This window comes from Mustela lutreola, chromosome 16, assembly GCF_030435805.1.
Source record: "Mustela lutreola isolate mMusLut2 chromosome 16, mMusLut2.pri, whole genome shotgun sequence".
Taxonomy (NCBI): domain Eukaryota; kingdom Metazoa; phylum Chordata; class Mammalia; order Carnivora; family Mustelidae; genus Mustela; species Mustela lutreola.
Window position 1 is genome coordinate 49248947 of NC_081305.1, and position 11909 is coordinate 49260855.

General features: G+C 52.9%; 1 long non-coding RNA gene across 1 annotated transcript; it reads left to right on the forward strand.

Annotated features, from left to right (window-relative positions):
• The first annotated feature begins 13 nt into the window (after positions 1–13).
• On the forward strand, positions 14–5220 carry LOC131818212 (uncharacterized). The gene is made up of 2 exons (XR_009348718.1): positions 14–1125; positions 4621–5220. It is a non-coding gene; the product is annotated as an uncharacterized LOC131818212 (long non-coding RNA).
• The last annotated feature ends 6689 nt before the right edge of the window (positions 5221–11909 follow it).

Genomic DNA, 11909 nt, shown 5'->3' on the forward strand with positions numbered 1-11909 from the left:
CTCCTCCGCCCCCCACCGGCCTCACCCGGAACTACGTTTCCCAGGAAGCATCGCGGCAAAAGGACGCGTCCCTTTAGCAACTCGCCGTGACGAACTTCGCACGCCGGTCTCCAGATAGCTCTGAACTACGCTTTCCAAGGGGTGTCGAGGATGGCCCGCGGCCTACTAGCCCAAGCAAACAGGGCCTCTCAGCGCGCCAGGCTTGGAACTACATTTCCCAGAATGGCTGCAGGGTTCCCCCCCCCTCCCAAATTGGCTCGCGCGCAGGCATGCGCAGACGTGCCGACGGGGAGGCCGAGGTGGGGAGGAGGAGTTGTCGTGGCGGCATCGTCCCGAAACCGGTGGAGGTTGGACGCCGGCGGGTGCTCTGGAAATGAAATCCCCGGTCCATAGGGCAGGCAGGCGAGGAGGAGGGGCCTCGCCAGAGTTCGGCGCCCCTCAGGCCTGTTGGGTGCGTCTCCTTGAGAACGGGTCTGCCTGGGCGGCGCTACCAAAGTCCGAGGCCGGCGCGCAGCGGATCGCGCCTGGCTGGGGCCTACCTGCGCGCCCTGGTTCGGCTTCCCCGGCGGGAGCCCGGCGCACAGCGTCTGGCCTCGGGGTCCGCTCCTGCGTGAATCGGGAGAGGGTGCTGCCGGCCACACGTCGTTGGCGTGCCCCCATCGGACAGGGCCCTGCCTTAGTTTCCGCACCTCGGAAACGGTAGGGCGGGAGGAAACGCGAGGAGATGGGCCGAAGCTCCCACGAGCCGCGTGGGCCGGGGGCAGCGCTGGACGTCGTCCTACCTCCCATTGCTTGAACGAACGGTGACTTCCCCCCAGGTTTACCTGCGGTCGGTGGCTGAATGCGAGCTTCCCGCCGGGCCCACCGGTCTGCCCCTCGCTCCTGTCCTTCGTGAGTGCCAGCTCTCCGGCCTCCTTTCTGCTCCAGGAGCACCGCTGATCCGTTCCCGCTCACAGCATCTCCAGAACTCCCTTCCTCTCGCAGATCTGAAAGTCTGCCCGGTTCTCCCTCCCACCCTCTGCCCCAGCCCCGCGGTACCCCGTATGGGTGGCATTAGGCTGTATGTCTTCTTGGGACGGGCTGACTGCATGTAGCACAATGTTCTCTGCGTTCACCTGTGACGTGGTGCGTGTCCGAATTACCTTCCTTTTTAAGCTGGTTAATAATTCGTTACGTATATGGATATCGCATTCTGGTTTTCCATCCATCACAGGGCTCTTAAATCTTACAGGAACATGTTACCCTTGCTTAAAACCCTTCAGTGCAGAGGTGCCTGGGTGGCTCAGTGGTTTAAGCCTCTCCCTTCGGCTGGAGAGTCGTGATCTCGTGATCGTGATCTCAGGTCGTGATCTCAGGTCCTGGGATGGAGCCCCACATCGGGCTCTCTGCTCGGCATGGAGCCTGCTTCCTTCTCTCTCTCTGCCTGCCTCTCTGCCTGCTTGTGATCTCTGTCTGTCAAAACAAACAAACAAAACCCTTCAGTGCAGACTCTTGACCCTGGCCTGCAAGATTCGGTATTCCTCTAGTTTATGTGGTGCCTTGGTGCACATCCGAAGAGGGTGCCCTCAGAAGGACTGCGGCCCGAGTGGGCCCGAGCCAGGGCATGGGCCTGGCAGGGAGATGGAGGGCGGGATGCAGCAACTTCTCCCAGATAGCAGCCACTTGTAGGGAGCAGGTTCACCTCAGCTTCACCACAGTACCACGTTCCTTCAGGCATGATCGTGGTTCTCCACCACAGTGGCCCAAGGGTTCTGAGTCAGGTCCCAGACCAGCCACACAGCATCACCTGGGGGCTGCTTGGAAATGCAAACTCTCGGCCCCCACCTCAGACCCACTGATTCAGAAACACTGGGGGTGGGCCCTGCATTTTGTTTTAACAAGCCCTCCAGAGGCAATAGGTCAGAATTGGCACCCCTCACAGGGTCCTTGTGCAGCTGCATGGGTAGATTACATGCAAAGCCCTTACATCCTTCTGGGTGGAGAGGAAGGAGTTGATAACAACCACTTTTTTTTTTTAAACTTCTCCTTCAGTTAATGTAACTGATAAATGCAAGCCCAGCCCCCATGCCTCCCACTCCATATAATAAAAACAGCTTACTTTCCCACAGAATGTCATCTACTCATGTCTTGCATAATTCATGTGTACAGGTCACCTTTTTTTTAAGATTTTATTTATTTAGGGTTGCCTGGGTGGCTCAGGCAGTTAGACATCTGCTTTCTGCTCAGGTCGTGGTCCCGGGGTCCTGGAATTAGCTCCTCCTCAGGCTCCTGCTGATCCTCGCTGTCCCCCTGCCTGTACTCTCTCTCTGCCAAATGAATGAAAATAATCTCAAAAAATTAAATTCTATTTAGTTATTTACTATTTTAGAGAGAATGTATGTGTGAGCAGGGGGAGGGGTAGAGGGAGACTGAAAATCTCAAGCCAACTCTGCTGAACTCAGAGCCCAGTGCAGGTCTTGGTCTTAAGTCCCTGAGATGAAATCAAGAGTCCCATATTTAACTGACTGAGCCACCCAGGCGCCCCAAGCCCTTTTAAACGTGGAGCTCTGCATCTTCATCCTGCACTGGGCCTCACAGATTAAGTAGCCATTCATATCACACCACCTCGATAACCAGTGTAGTGTCGGCACATAGCCCTGTTCCTCCAACACCTGAGTGCACCATAAATACTGGTGAGGAATGGAAAAAAGGAATGACTCCCTGGATGTCCTTCTTCCGCTTTTTCACCTGGTAACATCATACATTCCTCAGCAATCCATTTAGATGCTGCCTCCTCCAGGAAGCCTTCCTGGATAACTCCCACCCCAATAAATCTGGATGAAGCTCCTCATCTGAGCTTCCACAGTACCCCTTTTCCTCTCCGTCTTGCGCTTGGACTAGTTTTTTATCTGCCCTGCTTATCATCTGGCGAGCACCTCAATCACAGAGACGCAGTAGTCAGAGCTCCCAGCTTGGGGCCTGCCTGGGTGAGTGAATAAGGATTGAAGGAAAGTGGTTCTTTCTTTCTTTATTTATTTATTTGACCTTCCCAAGGCAGAGGCTTAACCCACTGAGCCACCCAGGCGACCCTAAGGAAAGTGGTTCTTAACCTTACTTCCCAGGCCTGAGGGCAAAAATTCTTTTGGCAGCAGATCTGGCCCTTATCCTACCAAAGCTCCTGGGCTGCTTTGTAGCACCGCTATAATTATTACTCAAAATAGTAATTAACGTTTTCTCTTTTGTATGGTGCTTTAAAGTAGGAAGATCCTCCAGGGTGGGGAGGGGATTTGGTTCATGCCTGGAGTCCAGCCCCTGGCACCGGGAGGCTCAGGTGATGTTTATTGGATAAACGGGTGATGGATGAGTGAGTACGGAGCCAGCCAGCCAGTCTGCACCCCAGCTCCTGGGGGCTGGATTGTGAGTCTGAGTCACCTTCGCCAGGCCCCAGGAAACCCTCAGGAATGAACAGTTAAATTATGAATGAATTGCTTAATGAGGGGCACACACTGCCTATTATGTTATTCCGCCCTACGCTCTCTCTGGAGCTGCAGAGCGGATCAAAGCATCAGCCCATTTTACAGCTTGGACAATCGAGGTTGCCCTAGGAGACACTGAGAGAGGCACAACCAGCAGCGGGTGCAGCAAGCCCACTCTTCCCGCCCCGTGGCCCTTGCATGGCCCAGGTGGCAGGTCTTCCACTGGCCGGGAGAGCCTGGACAGGCAGATGGTGAGCAGGCCGCCAGCTCAAGGGAGCCAAGCAGACCTCACCTGCCAACCCAGAGAATTCCCTGGGAAGTTCTGCCCAGCTCCGTTTCCACACATCTGCCCAGAGCAAACGCAGCCTTGGAGGCCACAGCTGTGGGCGGTTCTCTCAGCTTTCATCCCCCGTGCCTTGTCTCAGAAGGCTAGAGGGTTCTGGGGGTGAAGTCAGTGAGCTGCACTGGGCGAAGAATTGGAACCAGAACACCTGCTGTCAAAGTCAGGCTGATTGAAGGTTCTGGAAGACTGGTCCCAGGGCACCTCAGGAGGGCTGGAAGGTGAGTGCAGCACAAGGTGGCCAGGGGCTGAGGAAGCATGATAAAGGAAGAGGGTCACTCATGCGCTGGGGCTGTTCGTGATTTCTGCAGTTGTGGTGTGTGAGTCCGCGGGCGCCGTCCCAGGCCTCGGGGCTTCAACAGCACAGTTATTCCCTCCCAGTTTGGCCAGAAACCCAAGATCAGGGTGTCAGCAAAGTTGGTTTCGCACAAGCACTAACCACTCTTAGCAAGAAGGCCAATTCTCTAGTATGGGATCCATCTTTCTTTTCTTTTCTTTTCTTTTTTAAAATAATTTTTAGTTTCATTTTTCAAGAAAGAATTCCAACCAAGCTTGAAAATAACACTCTTGGGACCCCTGGGTGGCTCCGTCGGTTGGGCATGTGCCATCAGCTCATGTCAGGATCCCACGGTTCTGGGACTGAGTCCTGCATGGGACTCCTTGCTCAGCGGGGAGCCTGCTTCCCCCTCTTCCGGCCGCGCCTCCTGTGTGCACAATCACTTTCTCTGACAAATAAATAAGATCCTTAAAAAAAAAATTAAAAATAAATAAATACATACATAAATAAATAAGAAAATAATTTTCTTGTATAAATATGGAATACAGGTTGCTGTGTGATGTGGCCTTTCCCCAGTGTCCCTTATCCGGGGATCCTGAGGACCTCGTGTGCCGTTTTGTGCCATGCTACAGACGCCTGCCGAGGTTTGACGTCTCTCCTCCACGCTGGACATCCTCAAGGAGGAGGGCCGAGGACTAGGGCGGGGGCATCCTGAGTCGGGGGCAGTGCCCCTCGAGTTCTCCGAGACTGGGTGCCACCCTCCTCTGGCCCCAGAAGTGGGACCAGCCACTCGAGAAACATCTGATGTCCTGCGATAATACCAGGAAAAACTGCCTGCGGTAAATACACTGTCATTGAAAACACGAGTCCTGCAGCAACAGGGAGTGTTTCTCAGAACCTTACACCCACTTGGCATTTATGATGAGCTTTTATGGCTCTGAGAACAATTCGCTGCCGGAAGAGGAAAGTGAGCAGGCTCTAGAGCTTGTTCATACCAACAACCGCTCACCCCTTCTTGTTAATGTACTCTTCCAGCAGGTTTTACTTGAAATGGATGAAACCCAGGGAGTCAGAATATGTGTTTCTTATTAAACAATAAAGTCATTGCATATATTTAAATCAAGTTCATTAAAAGCTTTTTGGCTTTACAGGGGTCTTTATGTTTTTATTTATTTGTTTATTTATTTATTATTAATTTTGATTTGTTTTATTTTGGTTGGTTGGTTGGTTTTGGTGTGTGTGTTTTGTTTTGTTTTTGGTAATCTTTTTCCTCTCTGGGTGTCAAGAGTGTTCGGAAATAAAGCACAGTGTAAAGCCAGTCCCAGCTCAGCAGGTCTGGGGAGAGGTGGAGGCTGGGAGGGTAGGACAGAGTCTGGGGCAGAGGCCTAGGAGTGGCGGAGGGCTCAGTAGCAGCTCTCAGATCCCCGTTCCCACTTGCTGCCCTCTTGACCATACTATCTGACGTATCAGCGTCTCAGCTTCTCTGGGCTGAGCATCTCCTGCCCCCTTCCAGCCCCATGGAGAGTGTGAAGATGAACGTCTTTGAACACATGAAAGTTTTGAGCGGCCCCATGAGCACAGAGCTGCCCCAGACTGAGCGAGGAGAGAAATGACTACCAGTGTGGCCTTGGGTGTCGAACGAAACTAGACTTAGGCAGCAGGCTGGCCTGGGGCACGATGCTCCCCTCCTCTGTCACCAGTTTTCTCCTGCGTGAAATAGAAGCAGCGAGAGTTTCTATCTGTAGTTGTTGAGATGCATTCAGTTACCAGTCCTGAAAGCTTGGTTCCAATTTACTTAAGCTTAAGGAAGGGTTTATCAGCCGGCAGGGAAGTCCTGAAAAAGGGACCAGCTCCAGAGTCCCTTTGATTTAAAGGTACTTAAAGACTTAAAGATGTCACAGGGCGCTGGGGTGGGGCAAGGGGACATCTGGGTCAATCAGTTGGTTAAGCATCTGCCCTCGAGGCTCAGGTCATGATCCCAGGGTCCTGGGATCAAGCCCCGCATTGGGCTCTCTGCTCAGTGGGGAGCTGCTTCTCCCTCTGGCCCCTCCCCATGCCCCCCATGCTTGCGCACGTGGCCCCCCCCCGAAATAAATTAATAAATGCATCTTTTCTGCTGCCTGTGGTGTGGATCTGTCCTCAAACTGGTATCCCTTGACCTGGGGCCACAAGCTAATGTCCAAGAAGAAATTCGTGAGATGTTCTTGGCGCACAGGTGTTTTTATGGCAGTACAGGGACAGGACCTGTGAGCAGAAAGCGCAGTGCATTGGCTGCAGGAAGCTGGTGCTCCAGGAGGAGGGGATGCGCAGGGAGGAGGTGATTGTAGACTTCTCATTCGAATTCCTACCCGTGAAACTACTTTGACCAGATTTCTCTGGTCCTTACCATTCAGTTCGGTATTAACTGTGAGTAAGATGTGCGGACAGTCATGAGACCCATTAAGAATGCAGTAGCGAGGGCCACCTGGGTGGCTCAGTGGGTTAAGGCCTCTGCCTTTGGCTCAGGTCATGATCCCAGGGTCCTGGGATCGAGCCCCGCATCAGGCTCTCTGCTCTTTATCGGGACTATGAAGGCGATAGGTCAGCCTTCCGGGCTAGAGGTGAACATTTCTCTGCTTCGAACTCTCAGCCACCCTCACGGTGACAAAATGACTCATCCCCACCCCAAGCATCGCATCCTGTATTCTGCCCTCTGGGAAGAGAGCCAGGACAAACTTACCTGTCCATACCCCACTGAAAACACCTCTTTATCCTGCTGGCACGAATGGGGCTACATCTTACCCAGAGACAGAGGCCACAGGACGTGATTCTGCTTTGATTAGCTTGGACCTATGGCAGGTATTCCTCTCACTTCCCAAAGCCCAGGGGTGGAACTGTCCCCTTCAGTCCCATGCACCCCCACCCCTGCGCCTGAAATGCAAGGAGGAAGTGTGGAAATCTGGGGAAGCCCGTGGCAGGGAGGGTGTCTGGTGTCCTAAAAGCGCCCACCGGGTCCTCTACGCAGGGTCGCCAGATACAGCAAAGAAGAATACAAGACACACAGTTCCATTTGTATTAAACCACAAATAATTTTTTGTGGGTAAATACCGGCACATTTTCATCCTAAAAAATAACTCGTCGTTTCCCTGGAATTCAAATTTGACTGGGCGTCCTGTAGTTTGTTTGATGCTAAGTCTTTGCAAACTTTCTCGTGGGCCAGACTCGCTTATGCACGGAGTTAAAGTTCCCATTCTGACTCGTTGAGTGGGGGGAGGGGGGTGGGACTCTGCATTTCTCACAGGGTCCCGGGGATGCGGTGCGGCAGGCTGGAGGCTCACACCTTGAGGACGGATCTGCAGGACCTCACCGGGGTGAGATGGCGAGGAAGCCTAGAACAAAGCGCACAGCCCTGCGCCCAGCCCAGGATGAGGACTCAAGCCGGTTGCTCAGGTTGCTCATTATCACAATGATCTGGGTGCGTGTGTCCTTCTCCCTGACTCAGGACACTTCTCAGTGATGGTACAGAAGCTGCAAAGTCTCCATCCACCCTGCAGCTGTTCTGGCCGCTCAGTGGCCAGGGAGGTTTCATCAGGGGGGACACGAAAGGGCTGGCACCTGGGGCTTGAGCCCCGGGACCCTTACGTTTCTGCGAGCAGAGCAGTGCTGGGGGGCTCACCTGCCACTTTGCCCAGCCCATCTTTGTTCACTCACGTTGACCCAAATGAGGTTTGTGGGTGCACCGTGCTTTGGTCACAGCGACACAAACGCCAAAATGGGGATTTCCTGGAAGGAGTCGGGAGGGACTCACATTGTGGAAGTGAGAGCCCAATGACCAAACCTCAGGGGGGCTAGGGAATGCTGGGGACACCTGTGCTCAGTCCTCACCTCTCATCTCTCAGAGGTGGACATTTTCTCCTCCTGCAAACTGGCTTCCTCCACAGGGTGCAGAAGCAAAGCTTCTCCATCCCAGAGAGAAAACTCCCAAGGAAGGGCACGAATTGGCCTGGCTCGGGTCAGATAGTCGCTGTCTGCTTCCTTCTCGATAGGCACGCTCCATTCTCTCTCTCCCTCTCTCACCTCCTGCACCAACTTATTCGGTCCCGTGGCTTTCAATTCCATCTAGGTGCTGAGGGGCCCCTGAAGGGGAGCACGGCCATTGCGTTCACTGCCTCACATCTGGAAACCCCGCACTAGTTAGGGTAGAGGAACCTTCCAGAAGAAAGAAACTCATGTGATTTAGTCTGTAATAAACACTGTGGCTGGGGGGCTTATGAACATCAGAAATGTATTGCTCATAGTTCTGGAGGCTGGGAAGTCCAAGATCAAGGTGCCAGCAATATCACCTTCTGGTGGAGGCCCTTTCCAGGCTCAGAGTTGGCCTCTCCCTACACCCTCACTGGTGGAAAGGCTAGAGATTTCTCTGGAGTCCCTTTTATAAGGGAATCAATCCTGTTCATGAGGGCTCCGTCCTTGTGACCTAATCACCTCCCAAAGGTCCCCATCTCTTAATATCCTAATATTGATATGTGGTATCACTTTGGGAGGTTACATCTCACCACGAGTTCTGAGGGACATAAACATTCAGACCACCAATATACATTATATATCAGCGATATGCAATATCATGGCATGTCATATTATTCACTTTCTTACTTAGAAAATTTTTAAGTGTGATAAAATAGATAGAGCATAAAATTTACTGTTTTTTTTAATAGATAAAGGGTATTTTTTCTTAAGATTTTATTTATTTATTTGATAGACAGAGATCACAAGTAGGCAGAGAGGCAGGCAGAGAGAGAGGAGGAAGCAGGCTCCCCTCTGAGTAGAGAGCCCGATGCGGGCTCCATCCCAGGACCCTGGGATCATGACCTGAGCCGAAGGCAGAGGCTTTAACCTACTGAGCCAACCAGGCGCCCCAAAATTTACTGTTTTAACCACCTTTTAGTTCACATTGTTGTGCAATCATCACAATCTGTCTCCAGAAGTCTTTGCATCTTGCAAAACTCAATCTCCAGACTTGTGAAACCCTCCCTCCCACCTTGCTCCAAGACCCTGGAAATCACCCCTTCTCTATGAACTTGACTCCTCTAGGCACCTCGTGGAATCATATAGCCTTTGTCTTTCTGTCTTCTTTCACTTCGCATCACACCCTCAAGGTTCAACCAGACTGCACTGTGTGTCGCAGTTTCCTTCCTTTTTAAGGCTGGATAACATATGAACCACATTTTCTTATGCCTCAACAGCCACTTGTTTCCATCTTTTGCGATTCATGCTGCTATAAACATGCATGTACAAATTAGATGCTTACTTCTTGATGATTTAACAATGTTGGGTGAGCATTGGGCACTGGGAGAGATGGTTGTGGAGGGACCCCATCTTTTCTGGGCTCTACCATGCCCTAGGACCTGGGTATTTTCTGTATCCAGGGAAGAAGGCATGGAGCAAGCATGCTTGTTTTTCAGAGCCGAGGCTTGGAAATGGTCTGTGTCCCTCTGCCTGCCCCCATCTTAGTGACAAGTATGATCATGAGGCCACACTCAGATGCCAAGACTGGTACCTGCAGTCCCTGGAAGGGAAGACGCACTCCAGGGGTGGCTCTATACTTTGGAAGGGAAGGGCAGGTTTCTCTGACCACTCACCCATTGCTACTTCATCCCCATCCTATGCTTTGGACATATCCTGTTACTGGTTGGGCAGTCTTTTTTTTTTTAAGATTTTATTTATTTATTTGACAGAGAGAGTGAGCACAGGCAGATAGAGTGACAGGCAGAGGCAGAGGGAGAAGCAGGCTCCCTGCTGAGCAAGGAGCCCAATGTGGGACTCGATCCCAGGAGGCTGGGATCATGACCTGAGCTGAAGGCAGCTGCTTAACCAACTGAGCCACCCAGGCGTCCCAGTTGGGCAGTCTTAAGAGAGACTCAGAAGTATCGATGGTTTCAATCAGACAGAAGGTCGTTTTGCTCACGGAGGCACAGAACCTGTTTTTCACTACTCCAACAAGTGTCTGTCTAGAACCTCCTAGCTTACTACTCCACCATCCTCAACACACAGCTTCTGTCCAAGATAGCTGCTCCAGGTCTCGCCAGTCTGGCCAACTGGGAAGGTGGAAAGGGGAGAGGGAGGAAGCTGTGCCCCCCCGCTTGGCCCTCATCTGGCCACTGCAGACACACACTGAATGATCTGAGTCAGAGGACACAGATGTGTCTCAGCTCTCATGATGTAAATAATAATAATAAAATAAAATAATAAATAAATAAATAAATAAAATAATAGTAATTAGTTTTTAAAAATTTACTTTTGTGGTACTTCTGAAGATGAGACAGTCATATCTGACCTTTTATGTATACATTTAGTACAGTATTTTTTTTCTGAAGGGATGTTATTAGATCAACAATGCACACCTTACTATTGATGCAGACTGAGACGTGACCCAGACAGTGGACAGAGCGGAAGTAACAACACTAGTAAGTCTTACTGATCACTACCATTTTCACCGAGACTTGGCTATGAGGCAGGTCCTGGGCTGAGCACACTTGCACAGATTATTTCACTAAATTGAGTCTGTGAGAGGTGTCATTCAACAAGGGATTCGGACGTCCCCATCCTCCTGACTCCCAAGCATGGTGACTGTTTCTTTTAATTTCGTAACGAAATTAAAAGAAGTATGGATGGTTTCAATCAGACAGAAGGTCGAAACAGATATGACTGTTTCCATGAGGACGATCATAAAAGGGTTACAGTAACCCTGGTAAGTCATCCTTAAATGAGAGCCAGAGGGGCTTAGCCTATGAGGACACAGTGGTGTAAACAGTTATATTAAAGTAGCGACTTTGTGTGAGGACCCCGAAATGAGAGCCAATAGTCGGTGGGGGGGTTCCTAAGTGCTGGCCTCCCATTAGGGAAGCAGGCGAGGCCCCCGCCGCTGGGGCCAGTGGTCTACTACGGGAGGCGGTATGTGTAAGCACTTCTGGAGCCCAGGCTTTGCATTCCGGGCGTGTGGCTTTCGGCAGGTGCCTGAGCTCGGTGTCCCTTGTTATCTGCAAAGTGGGAACAGGTTATTAATGGGACCTAAAGCATGCAAAGCCCTCGCAGGCGCCCAATGTGAAAAAGGAGGGCACTGAGGCTAAGAGACAGGCAAGGCTTGCTCTGGCCCTGGAGCTCTGGCAGCTCCAGGGGTGGCTCCGAGCCCCGGGGACCTTCCCAGACGAAACCAGAGCCCAGCTCCCGTCTCCGACCCAGAGGAAAGTGGACCGGGGAAGGAAGAGGCTGGCCGCTCGGAGTGGCAGGCGGCAGGTGCAGGAAGCGAGGGCACTTGTGGGGCTTGCCTCGGGGCCAGGAGGATCCCCGTCCTAGAAGTTCAGCCCGGGACCGGGCAGGGCTCGTCAGGGCTGTGCCCCGGAGCTGTCCCTGCGAGCGGACGCCGCACCCGCCACGAACCCCGGCACGGAAGGGGTTACGATGATAGAGACGACCGGAGGACCCGGGGTGGCATGAGAGGCCCTCGACGCCACTCTCCCCCACACCTTTCCGTCCCAGGCTCGCGCGGGGCGCCGACCGCGCAGGCGCGAGCGGCGATCGCCGGGCTCGGGGTGGGGGGAACCTCCCGAGACACCCGGAAGTCTCCGCCTAACGGGCCGGGCTCGCGCCTCCTGTCCTGGAAGGGGGCGGGGCCCGGAGCCCCTCGGCGCGCGGCGCCATAGAGCGGGAACGGAGGACCCTTGTCCTAGACCGTCCGGAAGTGGCTCCCAGGGGCGCCCGCTCCGCACCATAGAGCTGAGGGGGGTGGCGGCTAGGGGGTCTCCGGGCTCGCCTTCCTAGAGCGGCGAGGACGGGGTGGAGGCCGGCGGGGGGGGGGTGG